Source organism: Vombatus ursinus, unplaced genomic scaffold (assembly GCF_900497805.2).
Source record: "Vombatus ursinus unplaced genomic scaffold, bare-nosed wombat genome assembly UNPS02014167.1, whole genome shotgun sequence".
NCBI classification, from domain to species: domain Eukaryota; kingdom Metazoa; phylum Chordata; class Mammalia; order Diprotodontia; family Vombatidae; genus Vombatus; species Vombatus ursinus.
Window position 1 is genome coordinate 747,957 of NW_020953945.1, and position 17,713 is coordinate 765,669.

The window sequence follows — 17,713 nt, forward strand, 5'->3', positions numbered from 1 at the left end:
CTGACATCCCCTGTCCTGAGGCCCCTCCCAGCCCTGACATCCCCTGTTCTGAGGCCCTCCCAGCCCTGACATTCCCTGTTCTAAGGCCCCTCCCAGCTTTGTACATCCCCTGTTCTAAGGCGCCTCCCAATCCTGACATTTCCTGTTCTAAGACCCCTCCCAGCCCTGACATTCCCTGTTCTAAGGCCCCTCCCAGCTTTGTACATCCCCTGTTCTAAGGCCCCTCCCAATCCTGACATTCCCTGTTCTAAGACCCCTCCCAGCCCTGACATTCCCTGTTCTAAGGCCCCTCCCAGCTTTGTACATCCCCTGTTCTAAGGCCCCTCCCAGCCCTGACATTCCCTGTTCTAAGACCCCTCCCAGCCCTGACATTCTCTCTTCTAAGGTCCCTCCCAGCCCTGACATTCCCCCCCACTACTCCCCCGCCCCAGCCCTGACCCTCCAGGTCTTTGTCTGTCTGCAAATACCAAAATTATTTGCTTTCTCTGGGCTTCAGGACTGATTCCTGGACAGATGAGACAAGGCTGCTTTCTGAGCCTGTGGTTTCTTTTCTCCTACAAATTTCTTCCCTTAAGTAAACATGTCTGCTTCCCTTTTCCTGACTGAATGTGGTTTTTTTCCCCCCTCCCTTCTCTTTGACAGAGCCTTCTATTGACCAGCCAAAAGTTCCCTGGATTGAAGGCCAGCGGAGGGAAATCATTGATTCTCCAACATCCCCTCGGAGGGGAAAGTAAATTGGGAAAGGTATTGTGTGCCTCTGGTTAATTACCCAGCATGGTCCCGGTCCAGCACGGCCCCTCCCTTCCGTGGCTCGGGCCCTGGACACCACAGTCATGCTCACTCCTCCTCAGCTGCCCCGGGCTCCAGACAACAGCTCCCCTGGAATTCATTAGTCTGTGCTACCAGGAGCCCTGCAGTGAATGCCTGGGGTCCTTACTGTTCTAACTCCAGGAGTAAACAAGCCCTCTCCGACCCAGGGAAGGTTTGGGGATGGGGCCGCAGATTGGGGGCAAGCTGTTTCCTCTGGCCTGAGAAAGCCCACCGGGCATTCGGATGTGGAGCCAGCCCCCCTCGGCTGCTTGGGGTGTGAGCGGGGGTGGGGGTGTCAGTGGGAAACCCACAAACGGCCACATGTTTGAGGGCCAGATCCAGGGATGCAGGCACGGGCCAGGTAAAAGGATGAGGGCATCCTTACCGGGCACAGGCCCCTGTGTGTTGGTGGGGAACCCATAGGGGGAGTGTAGACAAATCCAATTTTAAGGTGTTTCGGGAAAATTCACTTTCTGTAATTGAAAGCTGGGGGGTTCAAAGTCATGCTGAGACAGATGATGTGGGGACATGTTGGTAGAGGTGTTGCTCATAGCTTCTCGTGGGAAACTTGGCATAGTGTTGTCTTGGGGGGAAGGTCCCGTGGTCTGGGGAAACCTTTACTAGAGAGACTCCCTCACAGCTAGGGCCTTTACTAGCCAAATCCTTGAATGGAGTCAAGAAAAATGCAGTTCTTTCCAAGAAATATCTATTAAACACCTCCTCTGTTTGAGGCGTGAGAGTCCTTGGGCATGTGAAGAGATGATGATGGAGGGCCTTCCCTCAGGAGGCTTCAATTCTATTGGGAGAATACAGCACTGATCCTGGTACCTGGATGGAATGGACGTGTACGGAATCATTTCAAGAGGGAGGGTGCTAGTCTTTGAGGGCATTGTTTGTAGAAGGGGCCGCCTGGGCACCTGTTTGGAAGGGAACGAGGGATTCTGTAAGGGGAGGTGGGACGGCAGTCACCCTTTGTTCTGAATTCTTCTCTGAAGACAACGATGTGGGATGAATGTTGAGACTCCCAGGTGGCCATCTTGATGTCACGGTTCCTGCCCTGTGAATCACTGACCTCAAGAAAATCCCCGGCTTCCTTTAAGGCTCAGCTCAGTGACCCTGGAGGCCTCTCCTGATTCCCCTTTCCAAGGGCTAGTGCCGTCTTCCTCCTCAAATGACCTTGTACTTCTTCGACCACCTCGTCCTCCGACAGACTATAAGCTCCTTGGAGACAGGCACCATTTTCCTTTTGTCTTTGTAATCTGTTATGAAGCCCAGTGCCTTGTGCATAGTAGGTGCTTATTGGTTCACATCGAATCCAATGGCTGAGCCTGGCCGGAGATGAGGCTGCAGGCCAGGGGACAGTGGACAATGGGCAGAGACTCTGGGCAAGGAGTGTTTGTCACCTTCTTTTGGTCCCAGACAGGAGCCAAGGCATCAGTCCACAGGAGTGTGGGAGAACTCAGATGTAGACAAGGGGTGAGTCAGGCCAGGGAGTGGAAGTGCAGATAAAGGAGACTTTCAACAGGCCAGATATCCAATATCCAGCAAACTCTCAGGTCCCTCACCGTGCAATGTGAGCTCCTGGCTTTTCAACATCGTTGTTGCTTACTTTGAGCTGATTCATTGATACGTCTCAATGGCCATTGAGGAGAGGCCGAGGTCAGGGCCTGGGGAAAGGCTTTATCTTTCTCCACTGTAGCCTGAAAAATGCTGTGAGTATCAGCAGGTGCTGACGATCGCCCTCAGAGGCCAAGGTCACGTCATGAGCAAAGCCTGAAAAATGCTACAAGAATCAGCCGGTGCTGATGATCACTCTCAGAGGCCAAGGTTGGGGCCCAAAGAAAAAATCCTTAGGTTTTCTTGGCATAACATAAAAAATGCCAAATAGCCCGTCAGGGAAAGAGGTAAAAGAGACTCTAATGGCCAGTCTCCTTGTTTTCAGTTTATTGGATTGTAGAATAAAGATTTAATCATGCTTTCCACTTTGGGGACATTACTGCTGTGGTGATGGTCTTCCTAATGCCGAGAGTCGTAATGTTGGTTCATATAGCAAAGCAGAATACCGCAATACCACTAATAAACCTGATCTCTGGCCTTCTGCTGTCCCAATTCAAGGTCTGGGTAATTTTGCCCAAGGGCCTGTGCCCAAGAAGCATCTTGTCCAGTCCAGCCAAGTTGCTGGAGTCAACTCTGGGACCTTGAGGAAGGCCCAGAAATCTTCTTTATTTCATGAAGCCTTTTTTCAGGGGTGAGGGGATGATTAGGAAATGGGTTTATTTCCCTGCAACTGACACCTTTCAGAGGAGGGATAGATTGGTGGGGCTTGCCCTTTCACATTAACATCCTTCACAATTATATTACTCCCCTACACACACTGGGGTTTCTTTCAGAAGGTGATCAGTGGATTCTTTCTATTTTCTCTTTGCCTTCTGGGTCTAAAAGATCTTAGCAGTTTTCTTTTAAGATGTCTTGAAATGTGATTTCTAGGTTCTTTTTTTGTCATATTATTCAGGTAGTCTAAGGATTCTTAAAAATTTTTTTTCTCCCTGAAATCTAATTTCAGATCAGTCATTTTTGCAAGGTTACATTTTCTTCTAATTTTTTCTGTCTTCTGAGTTTGTTTTTCTGAAATATATCTTTTTATTTCATTAAATATTTCCCAATTGCATTTTAACATTTTTTAAATATTAATTTTTTTAAAAAAAATTTGAGTTCCAAAGTCTTTTCTTCTTAACCCTTCCCCACCCCCAGAATAGGCAAGCAATATGATATCAATTATACATGTGAAGTCATTTTGCAGAAGAAACATACACAGAAGCAAGTAACATAAAGAAAGTGAAAAGCAATAGGCTTCAATCTGCACTCAGAATTGAAAAGTTCTCTCTCTGGAGATGGAGAGCATTTTTCATCCTGAGTCCTTTGGAACTGTCATGGATCGTTGTCTTGATCAGAGTAGCTAAATCTTTCTTTTGACATTGTTTTAATACCTACTGTTTCCTTATGGAGTCATTGACTTCTATTTGGTCTATTCTAATTTTTAGGGAGTACACTGCTTGACCAAAAGTTTGTACCTCTTATTCCAAACTGTGAGTTCTCTTAATTCTTTCTTCCACAGCTCTCATTTCTTTTCCAATTTTTTTCCCTCAAGCACTCTCATTTCATTTATAAAACATTTTCAGCTCTTTTTAAAACTCTTGCTTTATTTCTTCCTGGAATTCTAGTTGAAAAGTGCCCAATCTGAGTTTTTCTTTGAGGTTTCACCATAGATCTTTTGGAGTCATTCATTCTCTTCTAGGTTTGTATCTTCAGCATCCTTGTCACCATGATAGCTTTTCCTGGTGGGATTCTTTTTGTTTGCTCATTCTTCCAGCTTACTTACTGACTTTGGACTTGATGTTAGGGCTGGGTTCTATGTACTTCTGGAGGGAAGGTATTGTCTGGAATTGCTACTGCTTTCTTGGGGTAGGGAGTGTTATGTTACTGCAGGCTGTCAGGGACAGGCTGAGGACCTGTCTGCTCCAGGACAGAGTCTGATCACTCTTCTCCTGGTCTGAGCTTTTCAAGTTCCTGATATGGTTTGGGTCTGAGCAAGAGTGGACTGAGGCTGGACTGAGCTACTAGGAGCCAGCTTGGGGGCTCTCTTGGTTCAGAGGGACAGAACTGTAGACTCCTCTTTAGTCTGGGATCCCTGCCCTAATAATTCCTGTGGGTGCTTCAGACCGCATTGGAGGCTGGAACAGAGACGTCGCTCTGCTGCTGGGGTCCTAGTCACAAAGTTTTTACTTGCTCCTGAACTCAGTCTTTTCTCTTTACACCACCTAGGGCCTGTGGCTGGTCCTTCACCAGGAGCAGTATCCCCCTGGGGTCAGATCTGCCCTGGACCTGTCACCTAGAACTGGGTAGTCAGCGACAAAGCTGCCAGCTGGTACCGGTCATAGCATCCTTTACCAGGTCAAGGTGCCCCAGTGTGAGTCTGAGGGTGTCCCAGCATGGGTTGGAGACCTCCTTTTGCCACAGACACAGCCTCTTCCTGGTTCCCTGGCATGCTCTGCATGGTGGACTCCTGGTCAGACCCTCCTCCAGGTTTGCAGCCTTCTCTAATCAACTCCTTTGCCAACCTAGGCAGGGAAAATGGCTCACTGTGTGACTTTCTCTTGGGTTTCCCCATCGGGACTTGGGCTGGTATGCTTTCTTGATCTGTTTGGAGTTTTTCTTTGGGACAGAGAATGGGCTGTACTTCTGTTATTCTGACATCTTCTCTCCATCCATCCCTGTGGACACTACAATCCCATCCAGACTGACCTAGCAGCCATTCCCTGACCTTGACCTTCCATCTCCTTCTCCGTCCTTGGCATAGCCTGCCCAACGTGCCTGGAGCATCCTCCCTCTGAATCCCTAACTTCTTCATGTCTCAGCCCACTGGTGTCTCCCACAAGAAGCCAGCCCTGCCAAGCCCCCACTCTTAGCGCTTACTCCCCTCAAATTGGCTGGTGTTGCCTTATCTGGGCACCCGCTGTTTGAAAGAGCAGTGTTAGCTCCTCAAGGGCAGAGACTATTGGACTGTTGGCTTTGTGTCTCTGGAAGTGGCCCAGTCTTGCATTTCTACGATGTCTTGAGGTTTGCAAAGCGCTTTACAAATATTACCTCACTTAAGCCTTACAGCAGCCCAGTGAGGCAAGTGCTGTTATTACCCCCATTTGACAGACAGAGAAACTGAGGCAGACAGCCAGAGGTTCAGTGAACTTTCCAGGGTCACCCTGCTAGTCAAGCATCTGAGACAGGATTCAGACTTGAGTTTTTCTGGCTCTGTTCTGTGCTGTCTCCATGGACAAGCTAGGAAGCAACGTATGATAGTGGAAACCTGGCTGGATGCATGACCTTGAACAAGACCCTTCCCCTCTCTGAAGCCCAATCTCCTCCTCCATAAAATGAGGGGGGTTAGAGTAAATGATCCCTACTCCCTGCCAGCCCCTGGCGGAGGATTTTCTATGACCCTAAACAGTCACTAGGCCAGCAAAACCAGAAATCTCAGCAGGTAGGTACTGAATAATCAGACTTTGGGGGATTTGGTCATCAGGGCAGGTACTTCAGAATCACAGCTTGCTGAACCTAGAAGGAGCCTCATCTGGTCTAATTCCCTCTTTTTGAAAAAAAAAAGTAAACTGAGGCCTTGGCATGCTTATTCAGTCACCCTGGTAATGGTGGCTGTGGGCCAGAAGCTTGTAGGAGTTACCAGGGTTTGTCCAGGGCTTTCTAAGCAGATATCAGAGCTTAGGCAGTGAATTCTGCAGCCTAGAAAGTGAGGTGCTGATAGATTTTTCTGCAAAAGCAGATGATTCGCCCGAGGGAAGAACTCGGAGATAATGGATGTTCCTGGCCCCGCATTTCTGTTTGGGGTTCTCTCTTAGCTGGTGCTCCCAGAATCTGTCCTTCTCTCTGGAGGTGGGCCAGTCCCCTGGGCAGTGCCTCCCTTGAAGGACTGACCCAGAGGCTGGGAATTCAGGGCCCTTTCTTCCTAAAGAATGGAGATTTCCTGAACCAGGTGCTTCCTGGAGAAAGAAGAGGCTCCCTCATTTGGCCCCTGAGGCTCCAGAAGCCGTGAAGGGCTCCTGTGGCTTGGGGAAGCAGGACAGGAACGTACCACCACCTTCCCCTGAAAACTCTTACCGCGAGCAATTCAAAGAGTGCGGGTTCAGTGGGCACGCTGTTGCTTGTTCAGCAGCAACAAAATATGATTGTTTTCTGGGAGATGTTTATGGGCTGTTTGAATGCTTTATGTGTTTTCTATATCATCTTATGAGTTCCTCTGAGTCCTTTGCATCTTTCTGCATTTCCTGTCGGGGGGGGGGAGATAAAGCCTGTCCTACCTGGCACATCTTTATTACCTTGAGTGCTTGTATGGGAATTAAAGACCCTTTTACACACAGTTAGAGTATATCCTAGTGCAAACTTCAGGTTGGGCCAACTAACCAAAGAAAGAATGTTGATGAGACACACAGAAAGAAAGAGCCAGAGGCAAAAAAAAAATTGATATTTTGGGTTCTAGCCCCAGGAGGAAGGGAACATTTTTGAAGTACCTACTATGTGTCAGGCACTGTGCTGAGTGCTTTGTAAATACTATTTCATCTCATTTTCACAATCTTGGGAGGCAGGTACTATTATTGTCTCCATTTTATAGATGAGGAAACTGAGGCAGACAGAGGCAAAGTGACTTACCCAGGCTAGGAAGTGTCTGAAGTCAGATTATGAGGCAGTTCCCTAATATCTATCCCCGTCTCCACTGAAATAAGGTCTGGTTTGGACCAGGTGTTCACTTATGTCCCTTCCAACTGTGAGATCCTGTGATTCTTTGACCCATGTCCCCATCTCTCAAGTGACCAACTATATGAACTCCTCTCTTCCTTTGTAAGATGAGGTGATTGGAGGAGGTCATCCCTATGCCCTTTCCTGGGCTGACATTGTATGAGGACAGCCCCCGACCCTGTTCCCATGTTCCATCACTCGGCCCCGGCCTCACTCTCCAGGCATCCTTGGCCTCCCTGACCCAGCCTTCCTCAGTCTGGCCTGCTTCGTTGCCTGCCCAGCCCTTGTTGACCGTGGCTGCCGGTATCAGAGCATGTTTGGGGCATAACACCCACTGGAGTGGACTGACGGCCGTGGCAGAGAGGGTGGTACCATTTCTGTGGGGCTCTCCTCGGATTAGACAGAGTAGACTTAAGTCTCCCCTCTAGGCTTAGCAATGAAATGAAAGATAAAAAAATATCTTGGATTCTCAGCTCCAGAGACGGAGGAACTGAGTTCTACTGTCTCATCTGATGCTACCTGGGTGACCTTGGGCAACAGTTTCCTTACCTACTAAATGAGAGAGTTGGACGAGGTGGTCTCTGAGCTCCCTGTGAGCCCATGAGCTCTCTCCCCTAGGAAGCAGGAATCCCCCAGGCAGGAGAGAAGGCCCCATCCATCTCGGGCCCCACAGAAGGTCCATTTTGTGGTGGCATAGCTTCAGGACTGGACTCTCCCTCCACACACAGGTTCAGAGGCGCTCTCCCCGGAGAGGCCCGTTAGAACACAACCACTCAGATGCTTCTCTGGCACCTATCCCGCTGGGATCTGCACACAGACCCCTTCCTTTCCTGTAGACCAATGTCTCATTAAGCTGTCATCCGGCTACAAGCAACGTAACATTTCTGAAAACGTGAAAGGGGGAAAGACCCTCGGCCTCCACATTTATTCAGTCCCCAATTGTCCTTCTTATTTCAGTATCCCAAGGAACTGTGATCTTATGGATTATAGATTTAGAGCCAGAAGGGACGTTAGAAGCCATCAAATGCAACCCTCTCAGTTTACAGAGGAGGAAACTGAGGCCCAGAGAAGGGAAGTGATTTGTCCAAGGTCACACAGAGGTGGACTTTGAAGCCAGGGCCTCTAACTCCAGTACCAGAGCTCTTTCTACTATAGCCACCATCTAATTTCTGTGGGCCTATGTCAAAATTGCCTCCCTTAACCCACCTCAGCAGATAAGTCTTATGAGCCATCACAATTATAGTAAAATGGCCCAAACCTGGTGAGGAACTCCTCCAAAGCTAGCGAGGAAGTCTTTCCCGCCTGGTAGGATTTACCAGCACTCTCTCCCGGCTTTCCTCCACCGCGCCATGGCCAGATATTGGAGAAGGTCCTTGGTGAAGGCCCAGCTGTCACAGAGATCATCCCTGCCCCCTTCTTGGAATCCTGATGGTTTCATTGAGGACTGTCAAAGCGGGAACAGAGCTTGGAAGATGAAATTCGTAGCTATGTCTACTTGTGCCCTCGATTTCTATATTTAGTACCAATTAACTTCTCATCATTAGGAGAAGTCAAATATTTGACACATCTGCTGAGGAGATCAGGTATTTACCAGTGTGTGGTTTTGCTTCAAAGCAAGTGTTAAATTGACAGCAGCCTCTTGCCTGATGTACAGCTCAATGCTGCGAGATCACTGGGGCATTTTCAGTGTGCTTTTATATCTTGTACCTGGCCCCAGCGACTTAGTGGGGTTGCTGGGCCTCTTTGGATGGTGGCTTCGTTCCGCCTCTCCATGCACTGATAGCTCCTGCCTCATTCTGGGTTCTCTGAAATCCTCTAGCTTGTATCCACTCCTGCGTGTGGACCTGCTGACTCAATGATCCTAGGATTTGGCAGGGGTGCCTAAGGCAGCAGGGCCACCATGCCAACCAGAATAAGGCAGATCAGCCTTCAGAATAAAAGGTCCCGGGGCAGCTAGGTGGCACAGTGGATAGAGCACCGGCCCTGAAGTCAGGAGGACCTGAGTTCAAATCCAACCTCAGACCAAACACTTGACACTTAGTAACTGCGTGACCCTGGGCAAGTCACTTAACCCCAGTTGCCTAAAAAAAAAAAAAAGAATAAAAGCTCTCTCGGGGCAGAGGGTGACAGATGGGAACAAACAAGCTTTGGGAGATTCCGGGAGAGCAAAGAATGGTGGGGAGAAGTTGTTTAGATATGCACATATGGGGTGGGTTGGCGTTTGGGGGTGCAGATTTGAGGGCCCTCTTCCAGGAAGCAGCAGTCACTTGCGTTGGGACAGAGAGTTAACTCCGTCTAGGTGGATGACTCCCTTGGTTTGAGACAAAGGCTTCACCCCTTGGGTAGAAATGCCCCTGCAATGATTCTGATAACTTCCCTGGTAACTTAGCTGGTTTTCATGCCTCTCCACCCATCTAGAGGCGTCTTCTCTGCCCTAGGCAACAATTCTCCTTCCTCATCACTGGGGGCTTCCCCACTGGCACTGCGACCCTGCATCAGGCAGCACATGACACTCCCAGCCCCTTGTGGGTGACGCAGGCTTAGGCGGGCACCTTTCTGGGTGGTGAGATGTAGGGGAAAGGAGTCATCTTGGAGCCGAGCAGTTGGGAGCTTTTCCTTTGCCCCTGCCTCTTGGATGAAGACTGTGGCCAGACATAGTGATTTACTACGAACATTTTGCTCACAGTTTAGAAATGGCCTCTGGCTGTGATAATAATGATGTTGTTTTTAAATAGTCCTCCCTGGCTTCACCCACCCTCCCTCACACAATTGATGTTCCTTCAGTTCTGGGCTGGTAGGAAGGCTTGGGTCAACCACTGGTCTAATTGATCCAAATTTGTTTTAATTGCCCAGGGCGACATTGTTCTCCATCCTGGGCCCCTACTGTCTCAGTATTTAATTTTCATTGTCAGCATGGTGATTTGAGTAATAAAAAGCTCTCTGGCCCTCAGTGCCCAACAGGAATGACTGAATAAAGCTGTATTTTTGCCCGTGGGCGGAGAGTGAGGCTCTGCTGACCAGAGCGGGGAGGAGGAGGGTTGCATTGACCAGGTTTCCAGCCAATCCTCCAAGCAGGCTCAGGAGGAGAGGACAGAGAGGTGCTTTCCACTGACCTTTCTGGCTGCCTCTTCCATGAGAATTGGAAAAGGGGCTCTGGTTGGCAAGGTCATTTGGCCCCTGTTTTCTCCATCTGCCGGGGTTCTTAGCTGGATACCCATGAACTTAATTTTTAAAAATATATATTTTGATATTTTTCCCAATAATTGGCACCATTTGTAATCTTATGTATTTTAGACAGGTAGAAATATCATTCTGAAAGAGGTTACCAAACTGCTAAAAGGGTCCTGGACACAAAGGACTGCTTTAAAGGATGCTGTTGTTGCAGTAATGTGGGAGCCGAGGAGTCATCAGGAAATATCAACTAATACTTATTGATCAACTACCCTGAGTTTAGTCCTGTGCTGGGAGTGGGGGGGAGGGGGGAAAGGAGAAGAAGACGCCATTCAAAGAACTTATCTCTATCTTATCCCTCTCTAGGAACACCAGGTTTAGACACACACACAGAAAAATTAAAAGCACATAACAATGCTAGTGTTAGCACATCAGGGGTGGCAGTGCAGCAGAGTCATTGGGCACAGAAAGGGTATAGGAGGTATGAGGGTTTCCACTGGGAGAGTTCCACTTCTGCCAAAGCTTTATGCCACCATTAGACCATAAGCTTCCTGGTTTACTTTTTTTGTTGTATCCCCTAGGCCTGGCACAATGCCCTTACATATCAGGTGCCTAATGTGTTTGGTTGTTGAACTGAAGATGGTCAGGTGCTGTCATGAATAGAGTTCTGGGCTTGGAGTCAGGAAGATCTGAGTTCAAATCTGACTGGCTGTATGACCCTGAGCAAGTCACTTCACCTCTGTCTTCCTCAGTTTCCCCAATTGTAAAATGAGGATAATAATAGTACCTCCCTTGCAAAGTTGTTGTAAGGATTGAGTGAGATAATATTTGCAAAACACTTAACATAATACCTGGCTTAGTAGGTGCTTAATCAATGCTTGTAGGTTTTTTCTAATTCTTTCCATCCTCCCTAAGACTTCTTTGTATTATTTTGCATTTTATCTATCTATCTATCTATCTATCTATCTATCTATCTATCTGTTTATTTCTGTATCTATCTAATCTATCATCTACCTGTCTGTCTACTTACCTATCTGTCTGTCTACCTATCTGTCTGTCTGTCTTATCTATCAGATCTATCTATTTGTCTATCAGATCTATCCATCCATCTATCTATCTGTCTATCTATCTATCATCTATCTATCTATCCATCTATCTATCTGTGTTCCTGCTCCCCAACAGAAAGTAAATCCTTTGAGTTCAGGGACTACTTTGTTTTTGTCTCAGCATTCCCAAGGTAAGCACAGTGCTTTGTGCTTGAGGCAATTAATGATTGATGAATTGAAGTGAATTGTAGTGAAGTGAAATAAACATGAGAAGAAAAAATCAATGCTTGTCCCCTCCACGCTCCTCCCCTTGGCCAGGGTTATCTAATCTCCCTGAGCCTCAGTGTCTGAAATGAGAGGTTTGGACCAAAAGACCTCTAGGGTCCCTTCTAGACCCTTTAAATCTATGATCCCAGTTTGTAGGTGGAAGAGACCTAGAGGTCAGCTATTCCATGACACCTCCTCAGTCTCTAGATGGGGAACTTTCCTGCCCAGGAGGGAAAGGATTTTCCCAAGGACAGCCCACAGGAAGCAGCAGGACAGGCATACAGACTCCGGATCTCAGCCACCTGCGCAATGAGCCAGGCTTTCTGTTTGTTTGTTTTTCCGTGTTAGACAACATCCCCCTCTCTGAAGGGCCATCCTTCACATTTGAAACCGAGAGGAGAATTGATATGTTTAAATCGCCTTAAATCGCTAATCTTTCAGAAAGTGAGGTTTTGTTTTGTTTTTGATCTGGGAAATTTAACTCAAATCCCTAGTAAAAAGACCGGTAAAGAAACCAAAGCAATGGGAATTTTGAGGTGGATAGAGCAGAAAGTCTAAGAGTTCTCTCTGGGGCTGAAGGATTGACCAGGGGAAGCCTAATCAGATTTTTAAAACAACTTCTCTGAAAGATCAGGGAGGCGTCCTCTGTGGGAACAGAGCCGGCTCTGTGTCTGACGTAAGATTTTCCACCCAGGTTTGAGGGAAGGAGGTGAGTAGCATGTTAATTAAGTGGGCTGGAGGGAGACCAGAATGTGAGGTGTGGGGGTGTTAACATCACGGAGAGGAGAGTGTGAAATCCCAGCTAAGAAAAGAAGGGAGAGAGAAAAAAGAAGGCATCACCCTGGTCTGAACCTCAGCCTGCCGTCCACCTAGTATGGCCAGTGCAGAGGGACTGCAATGGGGTTTGAGGCCAGCCAATGGATAGAGGGTGAGACCCTGGGGTCTCTCAGTAAGTTGGTGAAGGAGGGAGCCCCCATGCCCAGTTCCACCTCAACTCACCATTCCAGGCCTCAGCTGTCCTGCTAAAGCAGAGCTGTGGCCCAAGGATTGGGACAAGTGGAGCAAAACGGGAGGAAAAAATCTCAGGGGCTAGAAAACGGTGTAAGTAGCCAGATTCTAGAACCTGTGAATATCAGGAGTGGAAGGAATCCCGGGGACCACGTGGTCCAGTCCCTCCCTAAAGCAGGAACCTCCTCTACTTCAGCCCTGAAATGTTTATCCACTTCCTCTTAAAGACCCCCTGGATGGGGGACCAAGAAGGCAAGATCCCCCCCAGGGAACACACCTCCTATGTGCCAGACGCATTTTATAATTATTATCTCGTTTGATCCCCACAATAACCCTGGGAAGTAGGTGTTCTTTTTACAGTTGGGGCAACTGAGGCAAACAGTTTTTTTAAGTGACCCTCCCAGGATCACACAGCTAATAAGTGGCTGAGACTGGATTTGAACTCAGGTCTTCCTGAGTTCTATCCGCTGTGCTACCAGCTGCCTCAGACACTCAAATTGAAGACGTTACAAAGACCTCTATCTGATGTGTTGAAAGATAGATGAGCCAGTCTCTATCTGAAGTGTTATGCCGACTTCCAGGCACCACATTTCAGGCAAAGTGGACCTAGCCAAGAAGAGGGCAGCTTGGATGGGGAGGAAACTAGACTCTGGGGACTGGGGTGCTTAGCCTGGAAGGAGGAGATGCGGGGATGTGTTGGTTGTCTTCAAGTATGTGAAGACTCTCTGCGGAGGAGGGTCAGGCTTCCATTCAGCCCCCAAAGACTGAGAACAAAGACCAGAGAAGGGCAGATTTGGGCTCAGTGGAAGGAAAACCTCCCCACCAAAGCTGCCCCAGAGGGGAGGACCCGGCCTGGGGGTGCGATGGGGGCCTGGAGGCAGCTCACACCGGCTCACAAAGTCCCGCTCTTCAGTCTGCAGGTGAGGCTTTACACCAGGGCCTGACTGAGTGATCTGCTGCTTGTCGAGACTTAAGAAAGTGATGGGGAAATGTTACTAATGTAACATAGGCTTCAAAGTGTGCCTTGTGTTCATCCCCCCATGGCCGTTGAACCTTGCTCATCCCCGGGGCGGGGGAGGGGGCAGTGAACAAACTCCCCATCCCTGCACATCTTCAGCGGGAAGCTGGACCAGCGTCTGGGGGTGTTGTACAAACCGTCTCTGCCACCTCCTGTCACTTCGCCTCAAGCATAGAAGAGGAGGGGGAGGGTTGGCTTCTAAGGCCCTGCTGCACTCTATATCTGTGATATTAGGAGAGGCTCATGCACCCAGCAAGGATGGCCTCTGAGGGCCCCTTGGACCCTGAAAATGGAGGTGGCAGGTCTTACAGGATGACACGGGATGGGCGTGGACCTTTGGAGCAGGGGCAGAGACTGCTGGACGTGGAGCAGCATGAGCGCAGGCAGAGGCGTGGGGAAGGCCATCCCATCATCTGACCAGCCAAGCTGAGCTATAAAAGGAAACGGGAGACCCAACTGCTATCATACCAATACAGCGACAGAGGAGAAGCAAAAATGGATGTAGCTACCTACCCCAAAAGAGGGCCGCTAGGGAGCTCCACAGTGCTGAGGTGGGAAGACTCATTTCCCTGAGATCAAATCCAGCCTCAGACACTGGCTGGCCGACCCCATCTGCATTTTCGGGGTCCAGGGGAGCAGGTCCAGTTACTGGATCACAGACTGTGTGGCGGAGAATTAGGTGTAAGAAAAGTGGGAAAAGCCAGGGTGATAAAGGCCTGTAAAAGTCAAAAAGAATTTCGTAGTTGGTCCTGGAGGCAATGGGAAGGCACTGGAGTTTATTGAGTAGGGGGATGATATGATCAGACCTGAGCTTTAGGAAAATCTCTTCAGTGGCTCAATGGAGGATACACTGGGGTAGGGAGAGACTCAAGGCGGGCAGACCCCCTTCCCCAGCAGCTAATGCCATAGTCTTAGTGTGAGGTGATGAGGGTCCGAGGAGAGGAGGCCCTATTTGGGAGATGGTGCAAAGGTGAAATCGACAGGCCTTGGCACCATATTGGATGTGGGGGGTGAGAGATGGTGAGGAGGTCAGTCTGACCCCTAGACTGGGAGCCTGAGGGACTGGGAGGAGGGTGGTGCCCTCTACAGGAATGGGGAAGGGGGGAGAGGTCGACTGGGGAATGATGAGTTCAGTTTTAGATTTGTTGAGTTTAAGATGGCCACTGGACATCCAGTTGGAAAGGTCTAATAGTAGCTGGAAATTCAAAACTGGAAGTCAACAGAGGCTAGGGATAGATAAGTAGCTTTGATACTCCAGTAGAGGTGATGGAATTCACAGGAGCTGATGAGATCACGAGGCTCAATAGTGGAGAGGGAGAAGAGGGCCCAGGACATCTACTGTTGGGTGAGCGTGACCCGGATGAAGAACCAGCAAAGGAGACTGAGGAGCCAGAGAACCAGGGGCAGTGGTGTCCCTCAAACTTGAGGAGAGAAGATCAAAGACATGCAGGTGACATTGTCAAAGGCTGCAGAGAAGTCGAGAAGGATGAGGATGGATGTTCCGAATGCCTTTTACCAACTTGTAAGTAATTAGAGCTTGGAGTCAGGAAGAACTGAGTTCAAATCCAGCCTCTGACGCTTCCTAGCTGTGTCACTTCACCCTGTTTGCCTCAGTTTCCTCATCTGTAAATGGCAAACCACTCTAGTCTCTTTGCCAAGAAAACCCCAAATGGAGCCGTGGAGAATCGGACACGACTGCAGATTGACTGAACAACAACAGATAGTTGGAGGAGTGGGCAGCTAGGAGGTCCTCCACTGGGGCGACTGGAGCCCAAAGGCTCTAGGGTAGTCATTGTCCTGGACATTACTTTTCCAACCTGGAAACCAGTCATTCCCTGAGCACGGGGTCATTCTTCAGAGAGTGCTCTTGGGGCCTCTGGAGATACTGATGATAATGCATTGGCAATAGGCCCAAGGGAAATTGAACATTTACTTCCCTGTTGCGTACAAGAAAATGAGGTTGGTTCAGACCTGACAAATTCATTTATTCAGACACAGACCCACTTACATGCACGTGGTCATCAGTGCTCTACCATCGGCCATCAGTTACACATGTCAACGTTCTGGGCCTTTCGTCTTCTCCCTGGGCTCTCTCTCTTCCTGTGTAGAGGTGAGTGGGGGCTCTGAGCTATTCCATTCCTATGGCCCTTTCTGCCAGAACTGAGCTGTCAGAGCTTTCTCTGTAGGGATCACTACTCACTCAGTGTCTAGGCTCGAAGCACCAGTAGGGCATGCCAGACCCTCTCTAGCCCCAGTACCCATTCTCTTCCCATTGCTCAGACCCTCCAGAAATCCTCACATTGCCTGTGGATTCCCAGCAGAGGCAAACTCCAACTCATTCCCATGAACTGTCTCATACCCTTCCAGTTGGGCTCATCCCCAATTAATCCCTTTCTCCATCACAAACAACCAAGGGCTGGCTTCTGACTGCACATACTCTACATATTACCAGTGCCAGGGGAGCGTCCCTGAGCTCCCTTCCAGTCAGGGAGAAAATTCATTTCACTGGACAATTAAGAAGTCCCTCCTTCTACAGGAAGCCGTTCTCCATCCCCCTCAATGCCTGGTGCCTCCCCTCTGATCATCACCTCCATTCATTCTGTCTACACCTTCGTGCTAGGGTAGTGGTTATACAATAGAGGGGAGGGGAGGGATGTGAGAATCCTCCAAAGTCTACCCCTGTGTCGTATGGGAATAAAGGCCTTGCCAAGCAATGGATGGTCTGAACAAGATTGCAGGGACGGTGTTTAAACTGCCTTGAGGAAGAGAATTCATTCACCTAGGATTCTTCTTTCTTCATGAAAGCAGACTGGGCTGGGTTCCTGCCGCTTACTTGCTGTGAGTGGGCAGTATATAAGTGGGCGGGTGGACTGGCGGGATCTGGCTTTGAGGGGTCAGAGAGGGCTTGTCACAGCCTGGCAGTTTCAAAAGCTCCTGCTGCCCTCAGGCTGAGGCAGGAGGCCAACCTCTGATGGCCTCTCCAGTGGGTTCATGTAGCTGCCAATGATAGCGTATGGAGAAGATGGCGTGGGTCTAGTGGAAGAGCCTTGGCCTGGGGGTCAGGAAGGCAAGAGACCTGGGTTCTCAGCCTGCCTTTATTTCCACATGAAATCACTTCTCTCTTGGCCTCCCTTTATCTCCTCTGTCAAATGGGAATAGTCACGTCTGCCCTGCCAGCCCCAAGGGCTTTGACAAGCATACCCTGAGTCCTTTCCTGGGCTGCCGGGCCCTTGAGTGGAAACTCTAACAAACTGACTGAGTTGCCTTCAGCAGGTCACTCACCCTCTTCCGGCCTCAGTTTCCTCCCCTGTAAAATGAGAGGTGGGCCTAGGAGACTCCCACGGGCCCTCTTGGCTCTGATGATCTCTACCTCTGTCCTCCATTCGCAAACACAGATTGAGCCTCAGCACAGCACTGAGCTCCGTGCTCGGTTCTGGGAGAGACAAAAAGATAAGGCCCAGCCATCTGCCCTCCTGCAGCTTGCGGTCTGTCAGGGCAACGTGGCATTCCCATGACATGGAGGAGGCCCGGGGGGTGGGGGTGGGGTGGGGGGCGGCGCCTGGGGCCCTCCCTACTAACTCAGCACTGACCTCTCTCTTCTCCTCTTGTTCCAGCCGCTGCTGTCCTGCTCTCTCTAGCGTAGCAGGCCATGGTCTGCCAGGGCTAACCCTCTGTCCTCTCTCACCTCCCCTCCTAGGTGGGTATGGACCCCTTCACACTGCATGTCTTCTCTCTGCATGCCAATCCCAGCCGGCCGCAAGGGGCTCCCTGCAGGGTGGGCACCTGCCCGGGGCTCTGCTGCCAACCTGGGGTGGGAGCAGGAAGCAGGCACGGGCAGTGGGCAGAAGAGCGGAATCAGACTGCACTGACTGTCTGGGAGCTCGGCGAGTCTTTGCCCCTCCGAGCCTCAGTTTCTTCATGTAGAAAGTGGCAGGATAAGCATTAAGGTGCTTTTCAGTGCTGACCTTCTATGCTCTGAGTGCCCTCCCAGTGCTAACACTATGTTCTAGGCCCCTTCCAGCCCTGACATGCCCTGTTCTAAGGCCCTCCCAGCCCTGACATTCCCTGTTCTAAGGGCCCTTCCAGCCCT

The 17,713-nt window shown here is 49.6% G+C and overlaps 1 long non-coding RNA gene across 1 annotated transcript in view; it reads left to right on the forward strand.

The window, feature by feature from the left end:
- LOC114041117 overlaps positions 1-17,317 on the forward strand; it is a 219,296-nt gene extending 201,979 nt beyond the window's left edge. The window contains exons 6-7 of the long non-coding RNA XR_003568884.1: positions 643-744; positions 17,238-17,317. This is a non-coding gene — a long non-coding RNA (uncharacterized LOC114041117). The remainder of the gene's footprint in view (positions 1-642; positions 745-17,237) is intronic.
- The last annotated feature ends 396 nt before the right edge of the window (positions 17,318-17,713 follow it).